This window comes from Natator depressus, chromosome 2, assembly GCF_965152275.1.
Source record: "Natator depressus isolate rNatDep1 chromosome 2, rNatDep2.hap1, whole genome shotgun sequence".
Lineage (NCBI taxonomy): Eukaryota > Metazoa > Chordata > Testudines > Cheloniidae > Natator > Natator depressus.
Window position 1 is genome coordinate 56,922,437 of NC_134235.1, and position 16,355 is coordinate 56,938,791.

General features: G+C 45.7%; 1 protein-coding gene across 1 annotated transcript in view; it reads left to right on the forward strand.

Moving 5' to 3' along the window:
* Window positions 1-596: 596 nt before the first annotated feature.
* Window positions 597-16,355, forward strand: part of EYA1 (EYA transcriptional coactivator and phosphatase 1) — a 225,684-nt gene continuing 209,925 nt past the window's right edge. The window contains exon 1 of the mRNA XM_074944239.1: window positions 597-620. The gene's annotated coding sequence lies outside the window, so the exon portion shown is untranslated. The remainder of the gene's footprint in view (window positions 621-16,355) is intronic.

The window sequence follows — 16,355 nt, forward strand, 5'->3', positions numbered from 1 at the left end:
TGCTAGGGGATTCTGAAGACAGCCCAGAGGCGGAGGAGGGGACAGGTGGGCCTGGGATGTCTAACCCCATAGTGCCCCTTTAAGACAAGAGCATCCGCAGCGCTGCAGGACACCAAGAGCCCGCACTGCCCAGCCCTTGCCGTGTCTAACGGGACCGCAGGCTCCCCGGCGCCTCAGGACCCAACGGGCCAAGGGCAGCACTGCCTCACACCCCCTAGGGGTGTGGCTGAGACAATGGGGCCCCGCCTGCTCCCACTGAAGGGCATGGGGGGGGGAACCTCGATCGTAATCTGGGGGCAGCAGGGTGGGCGCTGGCGAGCGCCGCTCCGGCTCCTGCCTCTGCCCCTCAGGCCGCGGCGTGGGCGGACTGTTCCGGGCCCGGGCCCGGGCCCGGGCAGGCGCGCTGCGGCCGCGAGGCGGAGAGGGAGGCTGGAGCGGGGGCTGCTCAGGTGGAGGGCGGCGCGCGCGGCCGGAGACGCGGGGCTGCGGGCCGGGGAAGCGAGCGCCCTGGTGCCACCCACGCCCCGCCCAGGCACCCCCCCGAGCGCCGCGGGCTCCGAGAAGGTGCCCGCCCGGCGTTTGCTGCGGGAGCGCCGCTTCCCCGCGCCCTCCGCTTCGAAGTGAGTCCGGGCATCCGCGCTGCCCGCCCTGCTTCGCCGCACGGCCCCGCTGGGGCAGGCGGGTGAGGGGCGCCGCGCGGGGCTGCGCGCGGCCGGGGGGCTGCAGGGGTTCAGGGGCCCCGCATGGCCCCGGGAGGACGTATGCGATTGTCGATGTTGTCTGGCACGTGGAGGAGGGGGTGCTGCCATGAGGGGTCCGTGAGGGGGGTAAATGCTACGGCTCTGCGGGGAGCCTGCTTGTTTTACTGGCATGGAAGATTAGATCTTGTGAAATTGTAACCTGCCACTCAGCCCCAGAGACCGCTGCAAATGTGAAGGGCCGGCCACAGGACCTGCTCTTAGCTGGCTCCCCGTGTGCAGGATTTGCAGGAGGGTTTTGGGTGTGGGCTTAAATGCAGAACAGTCTCTCCCGTGGCTTAACTATAGAGCTAGAGGGAGCTCAAAGAAAGACAGCAAAGGTCATGGGGGGGTTGAATGGAAGCACTGTGGTGTATGAGCCCTGCAAGGTGCTGACACTTGTGCTGCCTGTCCATAGTTGCTCCTAGGGGACTGCATCTTGCACGTGGGTTAGATGACCAGTTTCGATTTCCAGGGCCAGACACCTGGGTCTATGACTTCTTATTTCCCGCTATGAAGTATTTAAATGAGCTGAATGTCACTGTCTCATTGTGACTATCTTCATGTGTGTTTTTAGGAGTGGAAATGATGACTGGGGAGGGTGGGGGGAGAGAGAGGTCCTTTTGGCCTTGGAATTGCTTGGATGTGAGCTTAGTACATGGAGCAAATCATAAAATAATGTGCAGTTCTGCAGTAATGCACAGAAGCATTAGTATGCTTCTCTTCAGCCCTTTTCTAAGTGGTCTCACTTTGAACATTTAAAGCATGGTATATATTAAATAACGAATCCTCACAACAGCCCACTGTGGAAGGTGGGTCTTATCTCTGTTTTACAGAGGAGAAAACAGAGTAAAGTGATTTATCTAGGGTCGCATGATGAGACATTGTTAGTGCCAGGATTAAATCTCAGGAGCACTTCATTTCTGTAGTCTTCTTATTTCTGTAAACGAGTGTTTCTCAACCCACGTGGGGCATGACTCAGAAATGGGTCACTTCCCCTGGCAGTGAGGGGAAGTAATACCCTGTGGTTGCCAGGAATCCTGGGTGGGGAGGGCAGGGCAGGAAAAGAAAGACTTGCTTCTCTGCCCTCTCCTGTCCTTCAGCTCCAGCCATTGACACTTCCTTGTCATCCTTGACAGTGCTCAGCTTCAGGGCTGGGGACACTTCATACCTATAGGTTCCCCTTGCTGTCCCTATCCACAGCAGCCCCAGCATCCAAAATATTTCTGTTATGTCTTCCTATGACTCACATGCTACAACAGCGTTATAATTGGTTACAGGATGATTATTTTTGGTTCATTTTGTTGATTGAGGATCCAAAAAAAGTTGAGAACCACTTCTTTTGGCTTAATGGCCTCTCCTTTTTAAAACTGTAATTGTGTAGACTGTTGCATGTGAAATTTGTAATAACAAAAACAAAGAACAGAGTTTTCTTAAATAACATTAGGTTCAAATTTGTTTTCTTTCTACACTCTAAGGAACATACGTTTTCTTCTGTTACATTGCATGGAGGAGGGCAATTTGTATTAACTTTGTTAAAACACAGACAGAAAATCCCTTGCATGGTTGCATATGCTTAAGCATGATGCTCCATGTAGGAGCAGCACTGTACAGTAGCAATAGTGCAAGACTTCCACAGTAGCCTAGAACAGACCTTTGAAGAGTGTCCAGATTAGCCTTTACAAACATGTTAGCTATCTCAAGTTAATTGTTTTTTACCTTGAATTAAATGATTGCCAGTGTAATGAAGCGGAAGCACAAAATATGTGAATGTTTGGTCTGCCGTCTATATAGAGCAGGGGTTTTCATAACAAATTTTTTGGTGGCCTCGGAGTGCGGCCACCAACTCTTGCTGGTGGCCACTTTTACAATTTTAACTAAAATTCCTAATTAAGTTTAGGAAAGACAAGTAAATATGCCCACATACATGTCCAAATCATTGCAATTTATTTATGTTAGGATTTTTTGCAGACTCTAATAAAAATAATGTACACTTGTCTCTGTTCTGTACTGGACCTAAACAGAGCAGAAACACAAATAAGGTGCTTTGCATGTTCTTGTCTGTCTTGTTGTTGTTGTTGCTTTTTTTTTTTAGACTTGCTAGCTACTAAGTCTGCTGCTGTGAAAAGTGATAAACATACAAATGTCACTTTTCACAACAGCAGATATAGTCAGCCCTGAACAAATTAAGCCCTGGATGGGGAAGTGGGTAGGGAGGCAGGGGGGCCAGAGGTGATGGGGACAATGGATGGAGGGTTGGGGGAGACAGTGGGGGCCAGGAGGAATGGATGGGGGTGAGCCCAGGGCCAGAGCCCTCTTTCCGCCACCTGGGGAAAGTGGGGAACTCACTAGGAGCCTGCTCCTCCAGCATTTGTTTCCAGAGGGGGGCAGGACCCAACCCCTGCTGGAGGCCTCAGGGGAGGGGCCGCTGCTTTGACCCCATCACTGCCCAGGAGCCTACGGCCGCACGAAAAGCCCCTAGTGGCCACATGTGGTCATGGCTCCCGCATTTGAGAAACGCTGATATAGAGCTGCCCTTAGTATTTTTGAGCAGAATCACAAAACAATTTAACTTCTCTCTAATTCCCAGTGATCAGACCAATACTCAGGAGCTGTCTGTTGGTTTTTGGAGTAAAAGTCATTTACAGTAGAATCTCAGAGTTATGAACACTTCGGGAATGGAGGTTGTTTATAACTCTGAACAAAACGTTAGGGTTGTTCTTTCAAAAGTTTACAACTGAACATTGATTTTTATACAGCTTTGAAACTACTATGCGAAGAAAAATGCTGCTTTTCCTTTATTCTTTTAGTAGTTTACATTTATCACAGTACTGTACTTATATTCACTTTTTAAAGTTTTTTGGTCTCTGCTGCAGCCTGATTGTGTACCTCTGGTTCCAAATGAGGTGTGTGGTTGACTGGTCAGTTTGTAACTCTGAGGTTCTACTGTACTTGATTCTTTGCCTCCTACTATCTTCACTCACTCATTTTAGATAAAGGAAGGATTGTCTGTCTCCTTGTGGGAGGTACAATTATCTTCATTTTATAAGAAAGGTAAGGCAGAAGGTTTAAGTGATTTGATGAAGGCTGTAGAGAGGATTGGTGACAGAGCCAAGATTCATCTACTGGTTGTTTTGCTATTGACTTCAGTAGGGCCAGGATTTCAACCCATGCATTTCCAGGGTCTTCCCTTAGCATACTAGATTAGCATACTAGATTATTGTCTTCTCTGAAGCTGTCCTTCCTTGTGACTGTTTAGCAGAAGTGCCCACAAGAGAGAGAATCTGCAATTACTGTGTTATGAAGCAAAGGTATATGTTATATGCAGATGTAATATGTGCAAATTAATTCTATTATTTACCTTTCTTATTCTTTATAAAACTGTTTTCCTTTGTCTAAGCCAGTAAATAACTTTCTTATAACCTTGAGCAACGATGGTAAAAGTGGTTCACGTTTGAAAGAGAATTAAGATTAGCAAATTTGTAGGAAGCATAGGTAGCTGTAATACTTTTAAATGTGACTTTTGTGTTAATTACAGGTACCTGAATGTTAGTAAAGCTTTACTATTTTGGGCTACGATGTGCAAAACCAGTATATTTTTTGTGTGTGATAAAATATCTTACTGCCAGACATCAAATTTGTAGGCTGGAAGTATTTCATAACAACCTGGCCATGTAAAATCAAGCAATACCATAACCTTTAAACTGCAATAATATAACACATGCAAAAAAAGGCTTTTTAACTCAGATCTATAGTTATTACATCTGTTTGGTTTCATCCAGTACCAGAATGTAGGTTGTAAAGTCAATATATAAGTGTAAAATTGAAGGTTACTTCTAAGATAGCTTATACTTTCTTTTACTTACTGGTTAGGTAAATGTTCTGGTTGCATTTTACATTTTGTATTTTCAAACTTTTTGTTCATAAGTTTCATAACATTTATTAATGCTTTGTAACTGTGACACCTTTGAGGGGTGCCCATGACTATGGGTGACCTTGTTACCCCCCTTGCCTCCAGTGTGAGGGAGTCTATGTCTCGTAACTGGGCATCAGCTCCAATGCAACACCAGCCTTTCCAGCACTCTCCTCAGGACTTTGCCAGTCCTATCCTTGCCTTGCAGATTAACAGTAGGTGCACCCCAACCTTTGAGAAAAACCATGAAGAGGGTTCCTCTTCAGCATCCAGTCCCTGTCGCTGGATCTCATAGAAATTGCCAAGTCTGCTGACTCCAAAGACAGTACACACACCAGCTTCTTCGCTAAGCTGGGGACGCACGCTTTACTTTAATATTACAGCACTGAGATGAATTTATAGTAAAACCAAGAATATGTTTGTTAATAAAGAACAGAGATTTAAGTGATACTAAGCAAAGATAATGGAAACAAAAATGGTTACAAATAAAACAAAAGTATAACATACTTCTGAGATACTGCATATAACCTTGGCAGGCTTCAGTCTTTGTCAAAAGCAGTTTTTCTCACCTACAGCTGTTTCTCATGCTCAGCACCACCAACCCACATGGTTGGGGCTTCACTGTTTATGGATGCAAAGAGCACTGACCTATTTGTTCCCTCAGTGATGGATAACCAAAGAATTCTTTCCCCTTCTTCTTGCAGTCCAGAAAAGCTTTGAAATGTATTCTTTTGATATGTACCTGAGATAAAGTTTCTCTCTCTTGCTGTGTGTTCTTTGTGATGCCAAGACACCAGGTCCATTTTTCACATTTTCTTGTTAATTTGCTTTTTGTGTTGACTCAAATATAGTCACCATTGTCTTTAGTTAACCCTGCTCAATTTAAATTATAGACAGGGAGATAATTACTTTACTTTCCCTCCTATCTGGAAGGAAACCTGTTTCTCTCTTTGTTCGGTCACAGACTTTAAAGCATCATATCACTAAGTATCCGTAGTTCTTCATATAGTGTTAATACACACATTTCACAATTATATTACTGGCCAGTGTGTTATAAGTTTTCATTTGATACCTAATAGATATTCTTTTTAGATAAATGCCATTGCAGCAAGGTTAGGTGTATAATGAGTTTGTCAGGCCTGACACGTTGTTGACACACAGCAGTGAACCAGCAAAGGGCCTCTCTGGGTATGTCTATACTACCCGCTGGATCGGCGGGCACCGATCTATCCCGGGGGGGGGGAGGGAGTGGTGTCAATTTATCGCATCTAGTCTAGACGCGATAAATCGACCACCGAGCGCTCTCCCATCCACTCCAGTACTCCACTGCTGTGAGAGGCGCAGGCAGAGTTGACAGGGGAGCGGCAGCAGTTGGCTCACCACATCAAAGGCACTACGGTGAGTAGGTCTAAGTGCGTTGACTTCAGCTACGTTATTCACGTAGCTGAAGTTGTGTAACTTAGATCGATTTCCCCCCCCAGTGTAGACCAGGCCTCTGTCACAGTAACATTTTCTTAATTTGTTAGTTCTAAATGTGTCTTGGAGCTATTCATTCCAAACAGAAAAGAAAGAAAAAAAAAAGTACATATGTGATAGTGACATTTAAGAACAGTTTTAGCATTCAGAATTTAGTGCCACATAAAGATGTGTTTGGACCCATGGGCTGAAATTATGTGCTTCTAAGCTCCCTTGTGACTCGTCAGGTTGTAGCCACAGTCTCTGGCACCATTTCTAGAGAATAGGACCCAGTGGTGTAGCTGTCACGCACCCGCCATGACCAGTGCTGATTCCCTCTCCTTCCCTCCCTCCAACACCCCAGTTGCTCAAAAAACACATGCAACTCCCATCGATCTCAATGTAAGTTGTTGTTTTTCATGTGAACCAGGGGCAATATATTGTCCTAAGTGATAATGTGCTTTTCAATCAACTTTTAAACTGACAGATGTCATTAGAGTGAGGTATTTTAGCCTTAGTAGTAGTTGATGGGTCTAGCAGGCTACAGTGTAGAGCGGTGCTGAAAGAGCCAAATTTTGTCCATTACGAGTTATGTACATGTGCAGCAAATTTAGGCCTATAGGGTGAGAGGTTTTTTTTTTTTTTTTTTTTTTTTTTTTTTTTTTAAGGGTGATTAGGTACAAATGGTGATTAGGTACCTATCCCCTACCGATAAATGCTAATTGGATTTAAGTTAGCTATTCCTTACAATAGCAAGAGGCACCACCAGGTCAAATCCATGTTGGAAAGGTTTATCTGTGGGCTCCTTTTACTACAGAATCTACATAATATATGGGCACAAATAAATACATTTTTTACCTTATGTGTTCTGGAGCAAGCCTCATAGATGCTTCTACCTGAGTGTTTAGTTTGCCTGTATGCAATATGCAGAGGGCCTCCATGCTTTGTAATTTTTTTCTTTTTTTAAACAGATGTTGGGTTTTGGTATGTCACCTTCTATCTCGCACATTTTGAGTAAGCAATTTGTATTCTGTTGTGTTTTCATACTTGGTATTGTAAAATAGTGAAAGGGAAACATTACCCATTTGGTCATTCCAGAAGTGTTAAAAATTAGGACAATAGGATTTGTAATATATATTGGAACTTATTCATGATGAGACGTGTTACGTTTTATCAAATTACTCAGAAGAGAAATGGATACACATCTCTTTGAATGGCAAGATCTTGCATTGGGAATTACAGGGATACTCTTTGCATGTCTTCTGTAGGAGGCTTTCTTTTTAGCCTGTTTTCACACTGGAAATGCTAGTCACTACGGTAGTGATGACTTCATATATTGTGCTAGATTTTTGCAGGATCTCCTTATCCATTGTAAATTTTATTTATTTAGATCTATAGAGTTCCTGTCCAGGACTATAGGAATCCTTGCCATATATTTAAAAATTCAAACTAATCATTCAAACAAAAATAAATGCAGCGGCTTTCCTCCCAAAAAAACTTGCCCCAGCCACAGATCCAGATACTGTGGCACTGTTGAGGTGGAGAGAGGGTTGTTCTTTCTGAGTGAGTGTGTGTGCAAAAGCAGACACCTATCTCACATGGTAGACTCCAAAACTGACTTGTTGTGTGGGAAATTTCACTCTGACTACACTTACACAGGAACGTCTGATGCATACCCAAAATTTATGCATTCAGATTCATGTTACCGTCTCTGCTGGTGTGCATTTGACTCCTGAGAAATTTATACAGTATGTGAGTATGCTACATTTTGCAGATCTGGGTCCCTGTCTAATCCATTAGTTTGGGATCCCTAGGGCCACTTGAGAGAGGTTACCAAACCTGCGGCTGCAGAGTTCCTATGTTGGAACGGATGGGGTGTCACCCCAAGCAATGGCTTTAATTGTTTTCAAAGCTGCCAGTAGGTTTCTGTCTAAACTGATCCTTTTTTTTTTTTCTTTTTAAAGCTGTTATGTTTGGCAAGTTTCTTTTTTAGCGTTTGGTAATAATTCTTTACCGAATGCTAGAAAGCAAACTTCCTGAATATAACCCTAAAACCTAAACCACTGACCTCCTTAAAATGTAGACATAAAACTCTATGTACGCACTGTCATTCGCTAGTAGCACTAGAATAAAGCTTGATGACTGAGGCACAAAACACCTTTCCCCTTCCCTAACAAACCACCTCTAAGCTTTCAAGACCCAGATATGGAAAAGTGTCCCTGGTATTTTTCATTCCAGCATGTTGAGTAGGAGCTTCTTGTTGTGTTTAGGATTTGACCTACACACAGCAGTCAGCTCTGGGACTTCACAAAAATGCATATTAGGTTTAAAATAATATGCTAGTGGGATAATATCTGTGTCAAATTTTCAAAATTATCTTATTCTTGTGAAATAAAGGGACTACAGCAGCGGAACCAATCACCAGGGAATCTCCAACATTAAGTGGTTCTCCAGATGGGGCAGTAGCAGAGGAAATGCTCCATGTCCCTTTTTTCCAACCATCCCTGGAGCTGGGGACATGTAGGGTATATAATCGGCAAAGGGGCATGGCTGAAGCACTGCTCTACTTCAGCTATTCTTGGCTATCGGAAGCACACCTAGGGGCCAACTGGAGCTGAATAGAAGCTACAGTAGCCCAGAGACTGCGCTTAACGTATTCTGGGAGCAGGGCAGGGCCTGGAATAAAGGAAACACAACACCCTTTCTTGTACCAAGAACAGCTCAGCTAGAGTGAAGAATCAGGTTCAGTGTTCTTAGGAACCAAAGTTTGCATTGAGATTGGATGGTAAATGTTGCATAAGAACTTGTATAGAATATATTTTTCTACTATGCAAGGTTATGATTAGGTTGGACCTCCCATTTATGAGATAATCAATTGTAACATGTCCTATACTGTGGTTTTTTTTTTTTTTTTGCTTGTCGTCAAACCATATATGTTACTGTTGCTCTGAGCATATATCAGTTAGGAGGATAATTTCTCTACATGTACATCAGGTTATGTAGGCAGCTAAGCTGCAGAGTCTGGATTTGCCAGCCAAAACATCGACCCTTGTTTGTAACTCATGTGAACCCTGAAATCTGTGCAACAGATTATCCTTAATTGGCAACTTCCTGTTTTAAGAGATTACCCTAAATATATATATATATGTGTGTGTGTGTATATCTATATCTAAAATATAATAATTCTGCTCAACCTTTAACAGATTTCCTGTATTATTAGGGTTTGAGGTGGAGTTATTGACGTGCAGAAGGAGTGGAGATGTGGAAAGCCCTTCCATAGTAACCAAACACACTTGGGGTATGTCTACACTACGAAATTAGGTCGAATTTACAGAAGTTGGTTTTTTAGAAATCGTTTTTATATATTCGAGTGTGTGTGTCCCCACAAAAAATGCTCTAAGTGCATTAACTCGGTGGAGTGCTTCCACAGTACTGAGGCAAGCATCGACTTCCGGAGCGTTGCACTCTGGGTAGCTATCCCACAGTCCCCGCAGTCTCTGCTGCCCATTGGAATTCTGGGTTGAGATCCCAGTGCCTGATGGGGCTAAAACATTGTCGCGGGTGGTTCTGGGTACATATCATCAGGCCCCCGTTCCCTCCCTCCCTCCGTGAAAGCAGCAGCAGACAATGGTTTCGCGCCTTTTTTCTTGAGTTACCTGTGCAGACGCCATACCACGGCAAGCATGGAGCCCGCTCAGGTAACCGTCACTGTATGTCTCCTGGGTGCTGGCGGACGTGGTACTGCATTGCTACACAGCAGCAGCAACCCCTTGCCTTGTGGCAGCAGACGGTGCAGTAGGACTGGTAGCCGTCATCGTCATGTCTGAGGTGCTCCTGGCCACGTCGGCCAGGAGCGCCTGGGCAGACATGAGTGCAGGGACTACATTAGAAGTGACTTGACCAGGTCATTCTCTTTAGTCCTGCAGTCAGTCCTATTGAACCATCTCATGGTGAGCAGACAGGCGATACGGATTGCTAGCAGTCCTACTGTACCATCTTCTGCCAGGCAGGCAAGAGATGAGGATGGCTAGCAGTCCTACTGCACCATCTTCTGCCGAGCAGCCATGAGATGTGGATGGCTTGCAGTCCTTCTGCACCGTCTGCTACCAGCCAAAGATGTAAAAGATAGATGGAGTGTATCAAAACCAAGAAATAGACCAGATCTGTTTTGTACTCATTTGCCCTCCCCCCCCGTCTAGGGGACTCATTCCTCTAGGTCACACTGCAGTCACTCACAGAGAAGGTGCAGCGAGGTAAATCTAGCCATGTATCAATCAGAGGCCAGACCAACCTGCTTGTTCCAATAAGAACAATTACTTAGGTGCACCATTTCTTATTGGAACCCTCCGTGAAGTCCTGCCTGAAATACTCATTGATGTAAAGCCACCCCCTTTGTTGATTTTAATTCCCTGTAAGCCAACCCTGTAAGCCATGTCGTCAGTCGCCCCTCCCTCCGTCAGAGCAACGGCAGACAATCGTTCCGCGCCTTTTTTCTGTGCGGACGCCATACCAAGGCAAGCATGGAGGCCGCTCAGCTCACTTTGGCAATTAGGAGCACATTAAACACCACACGCATTATCCAGCAGTATATGCAGCACCAGAACCTGGCAGAGCGCTACCGGGCGAGGAGGCGACGTCAGCGCGGTCACGTGAGTGATCAGGACATGGACACAGATTTCTCTGAAAGCATGGGCCCTGCCAATGCATGCATCATGGTGCTAATGGGGCAGGTTCATGCTGTGGAACACCGATTCTGGGCTTGGGAAACAAGCACAGACTGGTGGGACCGCATAGTGTTGCAGGTCTGGGACGATTCCCAGTGGCTGCGAAACTTTCGCATGCGTAAGGGCACTTTCACAGAACTTTGTGACTTGCTTTCCCCTGCCCTGAAGCGCATGAATACCAAGATGAGAGCAGCACTCACAGTTGAGAAGTGAGTGGTGATAGCCCTGTGGAAGCTTGCAATGCCAGACAGCTACCGGTCAGTCGGGAATCAATTTGGAGTGGGCAAATCTACTGTGGGGGCTGCTGTGATGCAAGTAGCCCATGCAATCAAAGATCTGCTGATATCAAGGGTAATGTCCTGGGAAATGTGCAGGTCATAGTGGATGACTTTGCTGCAATGGGATTCCCTAACTGTGGTGGGGCCATAGATGGAACCCATATCCCTATCTTGGCACCGGAGCACCAAGCCGGCGAGTACATAAACCTCAAGGGGTACTTTTCAATAGTGCTGCAAGCTCTGGTGGATCACAAGGGACGTTTCACCAGCATCAACGTGCGATGGCCGGGAAAGGTACATGACACTCGCATCTTCAGGAACTCTGGTCTGTTTCAAAAGCTGCAGAAGGGACTTTATTCCCAGACCAGAAAATAACCTTTGGGGATGTTGAAATGCCTATAGTTATCCTTGGGGACCCAGCCTACCCCTTAATGCCATGGCTCATAAAGCCGTACACAGGCAGCCTGGACAGTAGTCAGGAGCTGTTCAACTACAGGCTGAGCAAGTGCAGAATGGTGGTAGAATGTGCATTTGGACGTCTAAAGGCACGCTGGCGCAGTTTACTGACTCGCTTAGACCTCAGCGAAACCAATATTCCCACTGTTATTACTGCTTGCTGTGCACTCCACAATATCTGTGAGAGTAAGGGGGAGACGTTTATGGCGGGGTGGGAGGTTGAGGCAAATCGCCTGGCTGCTGGTTACATGCAGCCAGACACCAGGGCGGTTAGAAGAGCACAGGAGGGCGCGGTACACATCAGAGAAGCTTTGAAAACCAGTTTCATGACTGGACAGGCTGCGGTGTGAAAGTTCTGTTTGTTTCTCCTTGATAAAACCCCCCGCCCCTTGGTTCACTCTACTTTCCTGTGAGCTAACCAGCCTCCCCACCTCCCTTCAGTCACCACTTGCAGAGGCAATAAAGTCATTGTTGCTTCACATTCATGCATTCTTTATTCATTCATCACACAAATAGGGGGATGACTACCAAGGTAGTCCAGGAGGGGTGGTGGAGGAGGGAAGGAAAATGTCACACAGCACTTTAAAAGTTTACAACTTTAAAATTTATTGAATGCCAGCCTTCTGTTTTTCGGGCAATCCTCTGTGGTGGAGTGGCTGGTTGGCCGGAGGGCCCCCCCCCCACCGCTTTCTTGGGCATCTGGGTGTGGAGGCTATGGAACTTGGGGAGGAGGGCGGTTGGTTACACAGGGGCTGTAGTGGCAGTCTGTGCTCCAGCTGCCTTTGCTGCAGCTCAACCATACACTGGAGCATACTGGTTTGATCCTCTAGCAGCCTCAGCACTGAGTCCTGCCTCCTCTCATCACGCTGCTGCCACATTTGAGCTTCAGCCCTGTCTTCAGCCCGCCACCTCTCCTCCCAGTCATTTTGTGCTTTCCTGCACTCTGACATTATTTGCCTCCACGCATTTGTCTGTGCTCTGTCAGTGTGGGAGGACAGCATGAGCTCAGAGAACATTTCATCATGAGTGCGTTTTTTTTCTTTCTAATCTTCACTAGCGTCTGGGAAGGAGAAGATCCTGTGATCATTGAAACACATGCAGCTGGTGGAGGAAAAAAAAAGGGACAGCGGTATTTAAAAAGACACATTTTATAAAACAGTGGCTACACTCTTCCAGGGTAAACCTTGCTGTTAACATTACGTACATAGCACATGTGCTTTCGTTACAAGGTCGCATTTTGCCTCCCCCCACCGCGTGGCTGCCCCCTCAACCCTCCCCCCTCCCCGTGGCTAACAGCGGGGAACATTTCTGTTCAGCCACAGGCAAACAGCCCAGCAGGAACAGGCACCTCTGAGTGTCCCCTGAAGAAAAGCACCCTATTTCAACCAGGTGACCATGAATGATATCTCACTCTCCTGAGGATAACACAGAGAGATAAAGAACGGATGTTGTTTGAACGCCAGCAAACATACACTGCAATACTTTGTTGTACAATGATTACTGGCCTGGAGTGGTAAAGTGTCCTACCATGGAGGACGCAATAAGGCTGCCCTCCCCAGAAACTTTTTGCAAAGGCTTTGGGAGTACATCCAGGAGAGCCGCGAATGCCAGGGCAAATTAATCCTTTCACATGCTTGCTTTTAAACCATGTATAGTATTTTAAAAGGTACACTCACCGGAGGTCCCTTCTCTGCCTGCCGGGTCCAGGAGGCAGCCTTGGGTGGGTTTGGGAGGTACCAGGGTGAGAAACAGTTCCTGGCTGTTGGGGAAAACCGGTTTCTCTGCTTGCTTGCTGTGAGCTATCTACAACCTCATCATCATCTTCTTCTTCTTCGTCCCCAAAACCTGCTTCCGTGTTGCCTCCTTCTCCATTGAAGGAGTCAAACAACATGGCTGGGGTAGTGGTGGCTGAACCCCCTAAAATGGCATGCAGCTCATCATAGAAGCGGCATGTTTGGGGCTCTGACCTGGAGCGGCCGTTCGCCTCTCTGGTTTTCTGGTAGGCTTGCCTCAGCTCCTTAAGTTTCACGCGGCACTGTTTCGGGTCCCTGTTATGGCCTCTGTCCTTCATACCCTGGGAGATTTTGACAAAGGTTTTGGCATTTCGAAAACTGGAACGGAGTTCTGATAGCACGGATTCCTCTCCCCATACAGCGATCAGATCCCGTACCTCCCGTTCAGTCCATGCTGGAGCTCTTTTGCGATTCTGGGACTCCATCATGGTCACCTCTGCTGATGAGCTCTGCATGGTCACCTGCAGCTTGCCACGTTGGCCAAACAGGAAATGAGATTCAAAAGTTCGCGGTTCTTTTCCTGTCTACCTGGCCAGTGCATCTGAGTTGAGAGTGCTGTCCAGAGCGGTCACAATGGAGCACTCTGGGATAGCTCCCGGAGGCCAATACCGTCGAATTGTGTCCACAGTACCCCAAATTCGACCTGGCAAGGCCGATTTAAGTGCTAATCCACTTGTCAGGGGTGGAGTAAGGAAATCGATTTTTAAGAGCCCTTTAAGTCGAAAAAAAGGCTTCATCGTTTGGACGGGTGCAGGTTTACATCGATTTAACGCTGCTAAATGCGACCTAAAGTCGTAGTGTAGACCAGGGCTTGGTGTATTGAGGATACAGACTCATCGTCCCGTCCTTGCTGGTGTGCGTTTGATGACTTTTAAGAAGTCTTTATGAGCCTTTCCCTTATAGGAGAAAGTCACCTTAAGCTAACTGTGAAGGTATGCATTGCTACCATTCCATATAAAGAGAAGGAACTGTCCACCTTTGGATATCATTGTAGAGTGAAGGGAATGAAATCCAACATAAAGTACTTTTTATAGAATCATAGGACTGGAAGGCAGCCTGAGAGATCATCTAGTCCAGTCCCATGCACTCATGCCAGGACTAAGTATTATCTAGACCATCCTTGAGGGGTGTTTGTCTAACCTCCTCTTAAAAAACATCCTATGATGGAGATTCCACAACCTCCCTACGCAAATTGTTCCAGTGCTTAACTACCCTGACAGCTAGGAAGTTTTTCCTAATGTCCAATATGAACTTCCCTTGTTGCAATTTAAGCGCATTGCTTCTTGTCCTATTCTCAGGTGTTAATGAGAACTTTTTTTCTCCCTCCTCCTTGTAACAACTTTTTATGTACTTGAAAACTGTTATCATATCCCCCCCTCAGTCTTCTCTTCTCCAGACTAAACAAACCCATTTTTTTCAATCTTTCCTTGTAGGTCATGTTTTCTAGACTTTTAATCATCTTTGTTGCTCTCCTCTGGACTTTCTCCAGTTTGTCCACATCTTTCCTAAAATGTGGCACCCAGAACTGGACACAGTACTCCAGTTGAGGCCTAATCAGTGCAGAGTAGAGCAGAAGAATTACTTTTTGCGTCTTGCTTACAACACTCATGCTAGTACCTCCCAGAATGCTGTTTGCTTGTTTTACAGCAGTGTTACACTGTTCCCTCGTATTTAGCTTGTGATCCATTATGACGTCCCGATCCCTGTCTGCAGTACTGCTTCCTAGGGAGTCATTGCCATTTTGTATGGGTGCAACTGATTGTTCCTTCCTAGGTGAAGTACTTTGCAACCTTTGCATGTGTCCTTATTGAATTTCATCCTATTTACTTCAGACCCTTTCTTCAGTTTGTCCAGATCATTTTGAATTTTAATCCTATCCTCCAAAGCACTTGCAACCCCTCCCAGATATGTATCATCGGCAAACTTTATAAGTGTACTCTCTATGCCATTATCTAAATCATTGATGAAGATATTGAACAGAACTGGACCCAGGACTGATATCTGCGGGACCCCACTCAATAAGCCCTACCAGCTTGATTGTGAACCACTGATGATTACCCTCTGGAAATGGTTTTCCCATCAGTTATGCACCCATCTTCTAATAGCTCCGTCTAGGTTGTATTTCCCCAGTTTGTTTATGAGTAGGGCATGCGAAACAGTATCAGAAGCCTTACTAAAGTCAAGATATACCACATCTACTGTTTCCCTCCTATCCACAAGGCTTGTTACCTTGTCAAAGAAAGCTATTAGGTTGGCTTGACATGTCCATGCTGACTGTTACTTATCACTTTATTATCTTCTAGGTGTTTGCAAATTGATTACTTAATTATTTGCTCCATTATCTTTCTGGGTACTGAAGTTAAGCTCCCTGCTCTGCAATTCCCCAGGTTGTCCTTATTTTCCTTTTTTATGCTTGTTTACCTTTTGTAGTTTTATTACCTTTTAAAAATATGAATAACTCTTTGGGGACAGGGGCTGTCATTTACTTACGTTTGTGCAGCTGCAATGCTTCCTGGGGTACCCAGCATTGTGAAGCATCTCAGTACCACCTGCCCATAGCATAAGGAAGTCTAGCCTGTGCTTGCCAGGGGGCCAGCTCCCCAACTCCACCAGCTATGGGGCAACACAAGCACTCCCCTCTAGACCTCTACAGGCCCGGCTGTCTCTCTACAGGTTAGAAAAAAGGCACACTCCAACCCTTGAACTGTCCAAGTGACTCCCTGGAGTGTCCAGCCCCTGTTTCACTGGACACTCGTGGTAGTCTCAGATCTGCTTCTTCAAAAGAAGGAGTATGCCCCAGCTTATCAGTTCTACCCCAAACCACGGCTCTGCTTAATACACTGTACTTAGATATCTTTATAATCAAGTATACGTCAATTTAACAAAGTAATTCAAAGTAGGAACAAGCAGAAATATTGTAAACAAATGGTTATATTTAAATAAAGTTCTTACACACATTCTGGAGCCTAGACTTAATTAACAAGATACTCTCTTGTCTA